Source organism: Erpetoichthys calabaricus, chromosome 3 (assembly GCF_900747795.2).
Source record: "Erpetoichthys calabaricus chromosome 3, fErpCal1.3, whole genome shotgun sequence".
NCBI lineage: Eukaryota > Metazoa > Chordata > Cladistia > Polypteriformes > Polypteridae > Erpetoichthys > Erpetoichthys calabaricus.
In genome coordinates, this window is record NC_041396.2 from 128,273,203 (window position 1) to 128,287,065 (window position 13,863).

Consider the following 13,863-nt stretch of genomic DNA (forward strand, 5'->3'; position numbering starts at 1 on the left):
AATTTTTTTTTAAACCAAGCAAAAACATCACGTCAACTTGTTTTTTTCAATCACAACTACTATAATTATAACATTTAAGGAATTCAACAATGCCACCAACATTATTTTTCTTCATTTGATCTCTATACATATCTCTGAATTAAGAATAAGACAGAGTGAAAAGCAAACTGCAGAAAATTAAAAACAAATTACAATAATAATAATAACAACAACATTATTAGTAAGATATAGCAACTTTGCCTAAGCAAAACCAAGAAACTGGTTACTGACTTCTGCTGCATTAAACAGCCTCTGTTATTCGGTCAACTATTCATGGAGTCAATGTAGAGGTGGTGCACTCCTTCAAGTACTTGGGGTCCACATCAATGACATGTTGGACTGGTCTTGTAACACAGGGGAGCTATATAAGAAATGGCAGAAAAGGTTCTTTTTTCTTAAGGGACTGTATTCCTTTAATGAGGGTAGAGACATTATTAAAATCTCCTGTATCTCTGTGATGGCCAATCGGATTGTCTACGCTGTGGTGTGCTGGGTCAGTAACATCACTTCAAGATGGGCCCACCAAATAAAAGGGCAGGTTCAGTTATGGGGTGCACTCTGGACCCACTGGAGGTACTAGTGAAGGAATTAAAAGAATTAAAACAAATCTGAGTGCCATTATGAACAATTCTGCACATCCTCTTTCACACAGAACATTAAGATTTATTCAGTAGAAGTGTGTCAAAAATGCTACAAGGGCTCCTTTATTCCAACAGCAACATGCCTGCATAATGCTTCATTAAGATTATAACTACCAAGTCAGAAGTTTTCTTTATTTTTAGTCATTCTGTTGTATGTGTTATATGGGGACAAGTAAAATTCTATCTATCTATACATTTGCCATTTTCCTTAAAATAAACCTTGTGACTTTAGACTAAGCACAACTATTTGTAGATCCTGCTATGATGAGTAACATTTTGTAAAAAATGTTGACTTTTAAATAATTTTCATTGTTTCACAAAAAAATTACAAAGCATCTAAATTAAGCATTTGCTAGTTCTTCTTCATAGAATTATTTAATTCAAAATGTTTTGTGACAATATTAATATAACATTAGTCTACATGATCAATCAAATCAAACAAAAACATTCTACTATTATCCAACAAACTAAATGTACCAGGGAGGATTTCGCTAGCAACAGGAAACTGGGAAATTTATAGTAATGCTTCAAATGCACAACCTGTAGCATTGCAATGGTATTGCCTTCAAAGGGGCTGAGGTTATGTTTAGTGATTGGTTTTGTCAACAAGTAGAATACAAGATTATATATGACACTTTGTTAACTAGAACAGGGTACAGTTTTTAAGCAGTAACCTAGGTAGAAAAAAAGGTTTTCATTTGAATGTAAAGCTGTGCTGAAAAAGACAAAAAATGCTAAAAGTAGTGTAAGGAAGAAGAAATAGCTCTAAACTGGTTTATTTCAAATTTTACCAGTTTGTAAACTCCTAATTAGTAAACTCAGTGTGAAATATTCATAATTAGAAAACTTAATTATTCTTGCTCATAAAGGAAGAACAAATGGAATCTGGCTATGTTTTAGGTCCTGGTTTGGCATGATGACCACACAGCTGTATTGTAAATATTTATTATTTTTGCCTCTATACCAATCATTTATAAGCCAAAGTATAATTATGAAAGACCATTCTGTAACAGGCACAAAATAATATACAACAATAATGTGTATTTTTACAGATAAAGCATATATTTTACTTATAAAGTATATATAAGAAAAAAAAAACATATTGGAAACACACAGAAATTGTTATCTTTTATTAAACCTAATTACTCAGTTTCAGGGTGGAATAGCCATGTGGATACATTACAGTGAAAGCATGGTTGATGTAAAAAATAAATGACTAAATGATAACATTAATCATGCATTTACCTTTAAGAAAAAAATCTTTAAGCAGTCTAAGGGTGTCTATTTCCCACAGCAGTTATTTCTGAAAAGAAGGAGAGAGAGAGAGAGAAAAATGCAACTTAACTTTTATAAATGTGTTCTGCAATTTCTACAAATATGACTTAAGACTGTCTGCTATAATAATTTTCCCATCTATGGTATGCTTAAAAAAGTCAGTGCTGTTATTTTACTACTTGCACAATTGAAAGATGCACTTTTCCCTTTTTTTTCCATTGGATTTGCTTTCTCAAAAAATCTGTTATCAAATATATAATATTTTATTAAAATATTAATTTATTCAAACAATAAACAAAATAAAATCAATAACTTTCTTTTGATAATGACTTACTTAATCCAACTTTTCCCTGTTCCAATAGGCTCTGTTTGAGCATGTCATAGTTTTCTTACTCCACAATTATAAAGTCTATTAAAGCAATTTCAGGTTACACCCATCTTCTTATGTCTTAAGTTACTTTTGAAAGAATAAACCAAGTTTATGGAATTCCATGGATAAAGGTGAAACAGTTCTGTCCTGCACTAATCCTTTTTGTTAATTTTTCAAAACCTTTTCCCAATATAGTTTAATGTGTATTCATTTACTGGTTAGTACATTTTAGTATACCTGTCTGGAGGCAACTAAGATTGTTATACACATAATTACTAAGCATAGTTTAAATCTAGTGTACTGTTGATCATCAAAATTAATATAATCTCACAACCTTTAATTAACTGCTTCCATTATTAAACTGAGCTGCAGGGACATATTTATATGTTACTCCAGGCTGTCCTCTGTGCAAACAAGTACTGCACAAAAACAAAAAAAGCTTAGAAAGTGAATACATCTCCTCCTTGCCTCTAAGCAAGTGTTTCATAATATTTTACTTAATGCTATCCAACTTGCAGCATATTTTAGATTGTATTCATTAATATAATCATTAAATTAATGCTGTATTATTACTTCTTAAAACTTTTCAAGAGTATCAAATGATATTAAATTATTTAAAAAAATAATTTCAGTTCATATATTTCACTTGCACCAAGAATAATCAGCATAATATAGAAAAAGTAATATATATATTGATATTTTAAACATAGATAATGAAAGACATGGACTCAGAAAGACAGTATATTTGTTATGACAGAGAACAGTCCTTTCTTTATTGAGGGTCTTTAGTATTTCAGCTCCAGGAAGTTTGAGTCCGCATTGTGTCTCTAACACTTAACAAAAATACAACTATGTGGCTTCACACTTCAGTAGCACACTTCAGCTGGGAAAGTTCATGTTACAGTGTTTAGAAAGCTTCCTCATCCTATGGATTGATATCAGACTTTGATCAAACTAACTTAAAAATCAAGGTCACTGCCTAATATCTGGTACACAAGATCAAAGTAGAACTGAAGATTCACATAATATGCAGTTAGAAACTGACTTAAAGAATGTATACCTATTTTTCTGTTTTAGCTCGTGTTTTACATTGAAATAAAAATTCTATAAGAATTGAATCTATAGTTTATGTTGAGAAATGAATGCCTCGGTTAGATAAGACTAAAAGAGATACAGAAGTCATTGCTTTCACCCAATAATACATTTTGGCTTGTAACAACCCAATCCCTCACTTTGTTTTCAAATAAGGCACTATGTTGACTTAACATATTTGATATCAATCCTGTCTAACAGCTCTAAGAACATGGGTTAAATTTTTCAGTCCTGTATCTGGTTTTGCAGAGCTTTCATGCTTCCCAGTGTCAGCATGGATTTTCGCTATTTACCATAAAAAAATTCACTAATTGAGTCGTTTGGAAATGTCAACATTTAAAAATCTTCACAATGCTTACATTATAATTCATTCCTACACCATATACTTTTTAAAAAAAGATTCAATAGATACAACAGATACTAAGAGGCAATTTATAGCAACTACAAAGACATAATACTTGAAAATTAAATTCTGAAAGGCAGATCATGTGTTTTAGCCCCTTTTTTTATTTTTGATCAGCTACACTATCTTACTTCTTTCTTTTTAATTGAAAAGGGAGCAATCTGCACTACTTAAAGAAGCATTGGTAAATTACTTGAAGACCCATTAATAATACTAACTTTATAGCTTTCTCCACTAAAAGAACTAAAATATTTACTCACATTGACACATGATTTTGTAGTGAGGTTTTATTTGTCCACCTTGAGAAATTAAGTATTGAATTAAAACCTCACAGTGATATTCAAAAAAAGCCTACCAAATCAACAAGTTAATTAAAAGTGAAAGCTTAGTTAGGAAACACTCTGGACACCGTGGAGGTAGCAGCAAAGGAGAGAATTAAAACAAAAATGAGTGCCGTTACGAACAATTCTGCACATCCTCTTCCTGAAACACTGAGTACTTTTCAGCCAATGAATTATATTCAGCAAAAGTGTGTCATGAAACATTATAGTGGCTCCTTTATACCAACAGCTTTCTTTTGAATTTTTTGCTCTAGAGTCACTCCAGTGTGTTTATGTATTTATTTACGTACTTATCTTTCTATTTATGTATTTATTTAATTAAAAAGCTTCTGTAAAATGCTAAATAAAGTTCTATCTTATCTTAAATTCCAGCAAATTCTCAGTAAGTATAAAAATACTTGAAAGTTGCAAGATTCCAATCAAAAATGTCTTATGGAAATATAAAGTATTTATTCATATTGCATCATAGCTACTGCAATCTTAAAACAAAAAGTCTGCATTACAGAAAAGATCTTTCGCAGTGGTTGCCGTTACATTTTGAGCAAAGTGGGCTGATAAATTAATTTTACATTGTTTCAGCACATTTCCTAATGATCACTGCACCACTTAACCCTTTAAATACCAAGATAACCTGTATAAAACTGAACATGTATGTTCAGTTGCCCACATGGAATTTTGAAGAAACAATATTAAGAATAATTCACACAACTGGCTCCCTGCATATTCACAAAAACATATGCTCATGTGGATAATGGAGTGATACATGGTTATTAAGTATACTGGCAAAAGGTAGTTAATATCCAATACGGGTGAAGAAAAAAAGTTGCCAATGAAAAAGTAATTGGGTTTGGTAGTGATGGAGTTTGGGAGAATGTTATTAACGCAAACAAATGTAATCATGTTAGACTATGTCATTCCTGACCTGAATATAGGCCAACTATTTAGCAAACTAGTTTTCAAATGTGTAGCATAGACGCTTCTCCAATCAATTGTCAACACAAAAGGGCTCATACATATGTTGTTTGTACACATATAGAAGATTTGCACTAGTTATCTACAATTATAAAACGACCATAAAGTTATTTTTCATTCATACATCAAACAGTAGTCTGACTAACATACAAATTTCAATAAGAGATATTTTTTTTAAATGATCTTATTCTTAAACATCTCAAAGACAAAGATGCCATACACTCTGCACTTCGATTGAAACAGAAATGAAATGGGTCACATTCCTGCTGCTGTAATACCAAGATGTTAACATTTCATTATAACTAGTGTCGTATTTAATGATAAATCAAGCAGCTGTTGTTCATGTGTTGTGCCAAATGTTTCTTTGGTGATTTTTTTCCCCATTAATCCTATACCCAAGTTAGAGATGAAGAATTTGACGATTATCATTACTGACAAATGATGACATTAACCCATGATTAGAATGGAAAATAAAAATGAAACATTTACATAAGAAAAGTTAAGACTTGTTTTTTTAAGAAAGTGTGACAATGTAGGATACAGGAACAATAATTTTAGAAATGTATAGACATTCCCACAGTACATTAAGTTGGTCTGTAAATTAGACCAAATATTACTTTTTCACATTTGAGAGTTCTGCTAGTCAAACCCTGATGCAGTTTCTTGTTTGCTTATAACCTTTTGAAAAGCACTGTGCAGGTATCTAAACATGGAACAAATTTCAACTGAGTGTATCATTTAGACGTATGCTTGCTGAAAGCCTAATACATGGCAGTCAAAGACGCAAAATATTTTTTTTTCCATTTTTGAAAATCTGTTCTTACCAAGTGGTGTCATCTGGACCAAATATTTTGATTTTGTTGCATATTATACCCATAAAGGTACCAATATGCAAAATTTGAGCCTGCTAGTTGGTTTAGTTCTTGAGATATGGTCTTATGAATTTGATGAAAAAATAAAGCCGTGTCAAATTTGACAACCCAATCCCCTCACAAAATTGGCTGTATCTTGAAAAGTATTGATCTTACATAGAATAATTTTACAGACTGTATATTTGATAACGTGGGTACATATGGTATTTTGTTCAGAATTTTTTGAGATCGAAGTATGTGGCATTTCTGGAAAATCAGTTGATTTGATATGGAATGACCTGGTAATAAATGGTTCCATAACAGACAACAAGGTTGAAAAAGGAATTTGCTTTCATTGAAAATGTAACTAAATTGTACTTTGCAATATACTCTTTGCAAATCAGGCAGCAGATATAGACCCTTACATGGGTAGATTTCAATAAGTAATAACTGAACTATAGTACTGTTTAAAGAATTCTACTGACAGTTTAAGAAAAAAGCTATATGGAGATTTGAAAAGTAGTTGATTCTTAAGAAATATTTTTAAATCCCTTTATAAACTACATCTTGCCTCGAAAGCTTGCATATTGTAACCTTTTTAGTTAGCCAATAAAAGGTGACATTTTGCTTGACTTCTCACTACATTCATAATGGCTAACATGGTACAGCACCCTTGCCAATCTGACTTAAAAAGTTTTAAAGATTTTGAACTGTTTATATTTATTTGGTGACATTTTCGGATGTTTTGAAAGAGTTAAACTGATTCTTGTCAAGTTACAATTTAGGCTATATTTTACAAGTGCTTACTTGTACTTGTTACAACCATTTTAAACATGTTTAAAATAAGCTTTAAGTATTGTTTCAAAAGTTATAAAGAATGATTTTTCAAGAAAACATGTTACCACTAGGTCAGACTAAAACAAATAATTTTCAAATGCCTAGAGACTTTTCCCCTCCCTCTGAAAATACAAAACTGGACTAAAACTGACCCCTCAACATTCATTCTAGTTCAAACACTACAAGCTATAGATGAAATAGTTCAGGGCAGGGAGAATTCCAATTAAATTACTGGGAGTCCCCAAGTTCTTAGGTTGCAGCATGGAGCTACATCACATTATGACTGAGCTCATCCTGTATGGAGCTCACCATGGACTTGTATATAGCAGCCAAATACCATAACTGCAGAAGTATCACGGACCATTAGGAAGAACTCCTTAAAGTAAGTTCCAGGGCTTTCTTAAGACACCCGAGACCCTAGAAGTAGTTCCCAGGATGTAGCCAGAAACAGTAATGGACCATGTCTTAAAAGCACCCATCAGTCCACAAACCACTGGAAGGAAGGCAAACCAGAAAGGACAGAAGATGAGTGATTGTTAAAGGGTACCAGTAGGAGTATGTTATATATGGGTACGTGGACCAGCCACACAACAAGGTAGACAGTTTCTGTTACTGTTTTGGTCATGAAGGATTATGTTTTGTTAGTTTCACCCTATTTTGCTGTAAACCCTATTCTCTACTGTTGTAATTCCTCCATTAATAGTTACTTTGAGTGGGTCCCTTAAAAATTGCACAAATACAAAAAATTCACTAATTTTTGGCTTAGAATTGTATCTTATTGACATGCTAACCTAAAGCTTATAAAACAGAACCAAGGGGAGGGTACTTAATCATTCAGAAAGATAGCATGCATTAACACTAACATAAGCCTGAAGAAACTGACATCTAAGTCAGGATGGCAAAAGACATTCCTACATTTGTATGGTTTGGCCATCTATCAGGATATATGAAAAAAGTGAAAATTTTAAATGTCCCCAATCATATTTTGCATTACACGAAACACAGTTTACCTTTCTGATTATAACCTAATTTGGTCATACTGGTAAATTATTTCCAAGAATAGCTTATTACTACTTGTTTATTGCAGTTGAAAAGCTTTCTGCCCAATGAGAAATAACAGCCTTTCATCTTTATAGCTGTGGACTCTTCACAGTCTCTTTCAAATGGAAGAGTCAGCAAATAAATATGTCTCTAATTTTTCTGCACAAGCTAATAATAATAATACTACATTTTATTTTTGGGAGCCTTTCTAAACACTCAAGGTCAACTTGCAAAAATTAAACAACAATAAAATATACATAGGAACAGAAAACTGACAGCAATACAGTAAGAAAGAAGTAACAAAGTTACAGCAAATTTATTGACAAATTATAAAAGGTGTATTTTAAGAATAGTATTAAATTTTATTACTGAATCTAGGTGGTGAATATGAGCAAATGAGAATCTGAGAGTACAGGAAGGGGTATAAGTCTGTAAATGTTCACTGAGATAGGGAACAGCAAGACTGTAAAGAACTTAAATATTAACAGCAGTATTTTATATTGTATATGGTAGTATACAATAAATATAAATGTTAAGAGCAGTATTTTATATTGTATACATTAGTAAATAAGGAAGCAATGAAGTTGGAAAAGAATCTGTTTCATATGTTCAGTGAACTTAGAACAAGTGATCATCCTAGTAGCAAAATTTTGCATAACTGTAAACGATGGAGACAATTTTTAGGGATGCCAGATAAAATGCCATTACAGTAGTCTATATGTGAGATAACAAGGCATTAATCAAAACTTCAGTGCTATGTTTTGTCAAAACTGGACGAAGTCTACAAATATTTTGAAGATGGAAAAAAAGCAATCCTAGAAACAATATTTATATGATATGAAAAAGAAAGGGTACTACCCAGAATGTCACCCAGTCTCTTGAACTGGGAGGAGATATTTGTATATGTATTGTTTATCAATATTAGAGAGTTGTTAGCCTTAGCAAGTACAGATTTAGTAACAACAAGGAGTACTTCTGTTTTATTACTGTTTAACCGAAGAAAATTATGCATAACTTTATGCCCTAGAAGCAAACAGTAAGAATATTAGGAGGAAGGAAAGAGGAAAATTCAGTGAATAAATAAAGCTGCATATCATCAGTGTAACAGTGAAATTGAATACCATGATGCCGAAATATATTACCTATAGGAAAAATGTGAATAAGGAAAAGAAGTGGCTCCAGCGCCAAGCCATGTGGAACTCCCTGTGTAACCACTGTACTCTCCGACCTAAAGCCCTGCACCTGAACAAACTGTCTTATATCAGTAAGATAAGGGAAAACAATTGATACACAAAGCCAGAAACTCCAAAACTGGCTAAACGTTCCAAAAGTATTTGATAGGATGTCAGGATCAAATGCTGAATTGAGATCCAGAAGTATAAGAATTGTGTAAATGTCCCATGTCTGCTGCCTGGAGATCATCATTTCTAATTCTAACCAATGCAGTTTCAGTACTACAGTGCATCCGGAGAGTATTCACAGCGCATCACTTTTTCCACATTTTGTTATGTTACAGCCTTATTCCAAAATGAATTAAATTCATTTTTTTCCTCAGAATTCTACACACAACACCCCATAATGACAACGTGAAAAAAGTTTACTTGAGGTTTTCGCAAATTTATTACAAATAAAAAAACTGAGAAATCACATGTACATAAGTATTCACAGCCTTTACTCAATACTTTGTCGATGCACCTTTGGCAGCAATTACAGCCTCAAGTCTTTTTGAATATAATGCCACAAGCTTGGCACACCTATCCATGGCCAGTTTCACCCATTCCTCTTTGCAGCACCTCTGAAGCTCCATCAGGTTGGATGGGAAGCGTCGGTGCACAGCCATTTTAAGATCTCTCCAGAGATGTTCAATCGGATTCAAGTCTGGGCTCTGGCTGGGCCACTCAAGGACATTCACAGAGTTGTCCTGAAGCCACTCCTTTGATATCTTGGCTGTGTGCTTAGGGTCGTTGTCCTGCTGAAAGATGAACCGTCGCTCCAGTCTGAGGTCAAGAGTGCTCTGGAGCAGGTTTTCATCCAAGATGTCTCTGTACATTGCTGCAGTCATATTTCCCTTTATCCTGACCTTCTTCGAGTTCCTGCCACTGAAAAACATCCCCACAGCATGATGCTGCCACCACCATGCTTCACTGTAGGGGTGGTATTGGCCTGGTGATGAGCGGTGCCTGGTTTCCTCCAAACGTGACGCCTGGCATTCACACCAAAGAGTTCAATCTTTGTCTCATCAGACCAGTGAATTTTCTTTCTCATGATCTGAGAGTCCTTCAGGTGCCTTTTGGCAAACTCCAGCGGGCTGCCATGTGCCTTTTACTAAGGAGTGGCTTCTCTCTGGCCACTCTACCATACAGGCTTGATTGGTGGATTGCTGCAGAGATGGTTGTCCTTCTGGAAGGTTCTCCTCTCTCCACAGAGGACCTCTGGAGCTCTGACAGAGTGACCATCTGGTTCTTGGTCACCTCCCTGACTAAGGCCCTTCTTCCCCGATCGCTCAGTTTAGATGGCCGGCCAGCCCTAAGAAGAGTCCTGGTGGTTTCGAACTTCTTCCACTTATGGATGATGGAGGCCACTGTGCTCATTGGGACCTTTAAAGCAGCAGAAATTTTTCTGTAACCTTCCCCAGATTTGTGCCTCGAGACAATCCTGTCTCAGAGGTCTACAGACAATTCCTTTGACTTCATGCTTGCTTTGTGCTCTGACATGAACTGTCATGCTGTGGGACCTTATATAGACAGGTGTGTGCCTTTCCAAATCATGTCCAATCAACTGAATTTACCACAGGTGGACTCCAATTAAGCTGCAGAAACATCTCGAGGATGATCAGGGAAAACAGGATGCACCTGAGCTCAATTTTGAGCTTCATGGCAAAGGCTGTGAATACTTATGTACATGTGCTTTCTCAATTTTTTTATTTTTAATAAATTTGCAAAAACCTCAAGTAAACTTTTTTCATGTTGTCATTATGGGGTGTTATGTGTAGAATTCTGAGTAAAAAAATGAATTTAATCCATTTTGGAATAAGGCTGTAACATAACAAAATGTGGAAAAAGTGATGCGCTGTGAATATTTTTCCGGATGCACTGTATGTCTTGGAAGAAATTCAAGGAGGATTTATCAGAGAAAAATATGGCAAGCTGAACCTAACAAAACTAGTAGGTATTGAATCCAGCTGAGAAGTAGAGGATTTGGATTTTGTAATAAACTCAGAAAATAACATTTTCAGTTGGTGGACTGAATTCTAAAATAAGGTATTTAGTAAGGGAATATGGGAAATAATGTCATTTTGTACAAGGATATGAGATGCAAGTGACTGGTGAGTCACCCTAATCTTGGAATTGAAGAAGTCCAAAAAGTCACAAGGTTTAGCAGTGAAGTTATGGTGGACAACGTTTTCTGGTAGTGCAATTAGCTTATTCACTGTAGTAAAAACAGCTCTATCATTATTCCCTCCTGTACTAATAATGTTGGAATAATACACACTTTTGCAACAGAAAGAGGATTTCTGTAGTATAACATAACATATGATCTAAGTACATTTCCCTATGTAAAACAAGACCAGTTTTTGTAAACAGACACTCTAATCACTGGCCCATAGTTTTGAGCTGGTGGAGATCAGATGTAAACCAGGGAGCAGTATGAGTAAGTGAAACATTAAGTGTTTTTAAGGGAGCCAACATATTGAAAGTAGAATACAGAACAGCATTATAATATTCTATTAATTCTAATGGAGTGACAGTATGAGGAAAAACAGGCTTTAGGTTAAGTAAACCATTAATATTCTCCAGATCTACATGCTTAACATTACGAAATGTAATAACATTATGAACCTTTGATTTACTAACAGGTAGACTATATCAAACATAATCTTTTTTATGATCAGAAAAGGTAATTCAATAGAGAGGAGACTATGGGGTATAATACCAGAGCAGCAGGCTAAATCTAAAATATGACCTTTGTTATGAGTTGAAAAATTCACATAATGAGTTAAATTAAAACAGTAAAAGTATTTCATTAAAACTCACTGTCAGTTGAATTATCAAAGTGTATATTAAAATCACCCATATGAATGACATCTGAAGACGTGGCACACACGAGTCATTAGAACAATAAGAAATTCTGCAAATTCTGCATATACTGTATTTCACGCAGAGGTGAATCTTAAGATATTCTATATGCACAAACTTACTATGCATAATGAAAGGGCAATTAAAGTAGTACAACTGCCTGTATTGTGTGATGGATTCCATCTATCTTGTCACACATACAGTACAGCAATGAGAATTTGACTCCCATGCAATATCACTTGCAGTTAAAGGAACATGTACACACTTTGAGATTATAATATAAACCTGTAAATCAGGACATATCATATTTAGCAAGTAGTGGTTCATGTCAAAGACCTAATCAACTCATTCCAGGGTAGCATCATTAACATAATTACTATGTTGATAAAAGCTTTTGAATTAAAGACAGAACTGATGACTAATGAATGGGTGTGAGAGGCAGGTCTTCAATTCAAAATACTGATCCAATCTGAACATGTTTCCTGTTGGTGCACCACTGATTTTCCAGAAGTATTTATTTAACAATATTTTATCAAAATCATTTGAATGTTGTCACTATAGTGTACATATGGATTATGTAACAGAAGTAACTTGAGATTTTTTTCATGGATGTTTTAATACTGCTTGCTGCTTTCAGTATTGTTGCCTCAGCTGGCCACTTCTGAAGACCATTATATCATACATCTTCTGATCCACAGTATGTTCGCCATGAAAAAGTGAAATTATTTTTTTTCTCTGCCATCACTGCAAATAACACAGGGCAAGTAACAGATATAAAAAAAAGTATTTTTGGGTCGAGTATTTCTTTTATTGTAATGCAGTGCTAAAATACTGTCAAACCTTCCAATTTTTACCCACTAGTTGAAACATTTATTACTCTAGGACTGCAATAAAACTTTAAGTATTACGAACCAAACTAGGCTCATAATCTTTTACTTATTTACAATACTATTGACAACGTGATGAATATTTGAAGGTTTCTTAAAAAATAGTTCTCTGAAAAAATATTAATTGAGAGTTAATAGTTATTTATCTTATACAGTAACATAAATGTAACCTACAGCATTTTAAATTATACCTCAGTATTTATACAATGCATATTTCTCTATATTAAATATTCAAATATAAATTACTAAATCTGATAAAAGTCCTGTATCCATCTGTTACTCTCTGCTTAAACCTGACATTTATTGTTAAAGTCGCATATACATTACATACATTTGAATGTAAGCTTATAATGTATTAATACTATATATATACTAAATCTTACTCTTAAAGCATGTTCTCAAATGGGAAGATGAGCAAGTAATTGTCTTTTGTTCAATTTTATTCAAAACGTAAGTGTACTGTTTGAATGGAATTTAATTGGATTCCCAAGCCAGACAGAAAGGTAGTAATAAGGAAATATACTTGAACTCTAGTCTCAAATAGCTTAAACTGTGAAAACTCTTGTTATTTTAATTTGGTAGACATTTTACATGAACTGAACAAAACAGTCTTGCTGTGACTTACATTGTGACTTACATTGTGACTTACTGCAGCATATTATGATGTTGACAGTGAAGACTGGTATTTCTTGGGTCCTACCTATTTACATCTGGGGACAGGCGTAATGAAACTAGGGCTTTCTGTGGAATAACAGATTAAAATAATCTCTGAAGTGTGAGATTTTTTTAGTAAGATTATCTGTTCTGATACTAAATGGTCTTATGATCTCTGTGGAAGTTTATTCTTCCTTAAGCTGGAATACCTCTTCAAAATAAACACTAACAACAATTATCTTTATTATAAATAAATGCACTATATTTGAGTAAAAAGCTTTGTAAACTCATACCACTTATTTATATTAAAGCTTATAATGCTGATATCTGAAAAATGCAGGAGACATTCATATAAAAAATAACATGCCCTCTGTGCAACCTCAA

General features: G+C 33.5%; 1 protein-coding gene across 5 annotated transcripts in view; it reads right to left on the reverse strand.

Moving 5' to 3' along the window:
• mapre3b (microtubule-associated protein, RP/EB family, member 3b) overlaps positions 1-13,863 on the reverse strand; it is a 280,639-nt gene that overhangs the window by 153,299 nt on the left and 113,477 nt on the right. For 4 of the 5 annotated variants that reach the window (XM_051925015.1, XM_051925016.1, XM_028797354.2 and 1 more), the window contains one exon: positions 1,926-1,983. The exons of the other annotated variant lie outside the window; for it this stretch is intronic. The gene's annotated coding sequence lies outside the window, so the exon portion shown is untranslated. The remainder of the gene's footprint in view (positions 1-1,925; positions 1,984-13,863) is intronic. 5 annotated transcript variants of the gene reach the window in all.